The sequence below is a fragment of the Lathyrus oleraceus genome, chromosome 3, assembly GCF_024323335.1.
Source record: "Lathyrus oleraceus cultivar Zhongwan6 chromosome 3, CAAS_Psat_ZW6_1.0, whole genome shotgun sequence".
Classification (NCBI taxonomy): domain Eukaryota; kingdom Viridiplantae; phylum Streptophyta; class Magnoliopsida; order Fabales; family Fabaceae; genus Lathyrus; species Lathyrus oleraceus.
Genome location: NC_066581.1, coordinates 197,816,679 through 197,819,693, shown reverse-complemented (window position 1 = coordinate 197,819,693; position 3,015 = coordinate 197,816,679).

The window sequence follows — 3,015 nt, the reverse complement described above, 5'->3', positions numbered from 1 at the left end:
GTCGAGCTTAGCCGACGTTAAACAAGCGCTAGTTGGGAGGCACCCCAACATTGTAAGTATTTACTGTTTTTTATGTTGTGTTGTGTTGGGTTTCCTAGTGCTAAAACCTTGCTGCATGAACCGGAAATGCTGCCTTTGAAAAGGCTATTGCTGTCATGCTCGCTTGCTGCTCGCTAGGCGAGGCAGCAGCGAGCTGATTCGCTAGCTGCTCGCTAGGCGAAGCAGAAGCGAGCGCTGCATGACATCACTTATTTAAATCTCAGCAGGGCACCCATTTTGCCCCCAAACACAAATTTTTTCTGACTTGCAACCCTGCTGAGAAATTTTTTACAGAGCTCTCCACACTCTCTCATTTGCATCACTCTCACTAACACTCCATCTCTATTCGGTCCATTGCAAACCCTGCTCACTTCATTTCAATCAAATCACTGTAACTAAGGTTTGCCCTACTACATTTTCTTTTTGTTCGAACTTTATATTTCCTATTTGAATGTCAATTAGGATAAGTTGTGGTATGGGAGACCTTGGGTTTGCATGTGGGATTTTCAGTTTTGCAAATTGGGATTTTAGGTTTTGGAATTGGGGATTTTAGGTTTTGAATGTAAGTATGTAATCCCCAATAGCATAGAACGGTTATTTAATTGATAAATCATTAGGTTCTGATGTTGGAACCATTAGAGTATGGGTTTTGGGAAATATTCTTTGAACATGCTGAAAACCCCCAAAACCCGTAAGGTTCGCTAGCACTCGCTAGGCGAACCAGGGGCGAGCGTTCGCTGCCACTTCGCTAGGCGAAGCAGCAGCGAGCATGACAGTTCTTTACATTTTGGTTTTGCTGGCTAATCTGTTTGGTATGTCTTGTTTCCTTTTATATTTTGCAGATGGAATCAAGGCCTGGAGCGTCAAAGAAAAGAAAGGGAGCGACTACTTCCCGGACTGTACCTATCCAATTTGATAACGACAAATTTGTCGGCCCGAAGCAGGCCGCCAGGTACATTTCTCTGGAGAAACGGAAAATTCTTCCGGAGAAGCGATTCCTCATCAACCCTCAGGGAACGAACAGAACTTTTGCCGGGTTGATTGACACAAAGAAATGGGATCGGTTGATTAATCCCCTGGAGCATTATGACATAGCAACAATGCGTGAATTTTATGCAAACACACTGCCTGATGACGACGAGCCCTTTACTTGGGTATCTAAAGTGGCCGGGCGTCCAATTGCATTTGATCGGGATGCCATCAACCGAGTCCTGGGGGAACCGCTCCAGCTGGGAGCTGAAGAGAGGGACACATACCATACAGATTTACGGCTTCACCGAGATGTTGAAGCCATTTCTGCCGCCCTGCTATTACCAGGGAAATCTGTTGAGCTGAACCCATCTGGGGTTCCAATGAGGTATCACAGGGAGGACATGACTCCCATAGCTCAACTGATACTGCTTTTGGTTTTAACAAACATCCAGCCAAAGTCCCACACCTCTACAGTGCCGATCCCAGTGGCACATTTGGTCCATTCTATCCTCACCAACGTCCAGATCGATGTGGCGAGGATCATCGCTAATGAGCTTAAGTCCGTGATCGAGAGCGGGCTAAAGTCGGGGGCTCGTGTGAATTGTCCCTTAGCTTTCCCGTGCTTGATCATGAGTTTGTGCATTCAGGCAAGGGTGAGACTTCCGTCTCGGGGTCAGGTAAGGATCCCGCCACCTATCGATGACCGGTACGTGGCCAAATATTGTAGAGCGAAGAATGCCAGAGGCAGTGCAGCTACAGAGAGTACCCGGGCTTCTGATGGTCCTGGTACTTCTACTCCTGGACTTGATCCCTACCTGAGAGCTGTGTGCGATTACAGTTTTGAATGGATGGCGGCATCCCAGAGAGCCATGTTAGATATGCACGACTCTATGCAGCGGTTACAGCTGCAGGGGAGTGGTGCTCATGCCTTGATGACGCGTGAGCAGTTTCTGCTTAACGCCAACTGGCCTGTGGACAGGCCTGTGTATGGTGAGGGGGTGGGCGCTGGTGCGTCTTCTGGTGTTGAAGCTGATGATGATGATGCTGAGGATGATGAGGCTACCGGTTCTGAAGCCGGTAGCGAGGAGGATTCTGAGCCCTTAGAGGGTTAAGTTATTGTATTTTTCAGTTTTTATGTTTATTTCTATTTGTATTTTCGGATTATGTATTTTGACTTTGGTTTTGTACTCTTGGGGTGTTTTGTCCCCCATGAACAAATTTATATTTTTAGTTAATGTTATTTATTTATGTTTTTAATTTTGTTTGTTTAATAAATTTTTGGTTGATTGAGTGGCAAACCTTCTAGATTGGTTGCTCCTCAAAGAAGTACCCAATGAAGGTGCATCCGAGCTTGGATGGTAATGATAAGAATAAACAAGTGAATGAGGCTAAGGTACATGGTTACCTCCGGCTAGAATTTTAGAATGCATTAAGAACTTTACTCTTTTTGGTAAATTGAATATTGTCTTTTTGCAACATAATTGAATGAATGTTTCATCTAGGACTTAAAACCACAAATTGTGAGGAAACCTCCATTGTACACTTAAATGCTGGATTCTAATAAGTTTTGTTGATTCATTTGATTCATGCTTTGTCTTTTATTATTTTGAATATGTGGAAGCAATTAGAAATGATCAAGGCACTTGTTTTCTATCGAGCACAACTACATCCAAAAACTACTTACCTGTGAGCAGAGAGAGTATTCGTTAACCCCTTTGAGCTTAAACAGTTGAATCTCTGCTTGAAATAAAGCGAGATTTCAAAAATCTTTTTTTTTACAACCCGGAAAATCTTGATTATTGTTCTTTTGCCGTAAAACGTTAAGAGCATTCACTTACGGTGAGTAAGAAATAAGTTGGGGAGAATCGGTAAGTACCACAACTCTTGAAAAAAATAAAAGAAAAACCGAGCAAGCATTGAAAATAAAAATATAGAAAAGAAACATCTGTTTTGTAAATATGATGTGAAAGAAAAGAACAAAAATAGAAAGAATGAAAATGAATG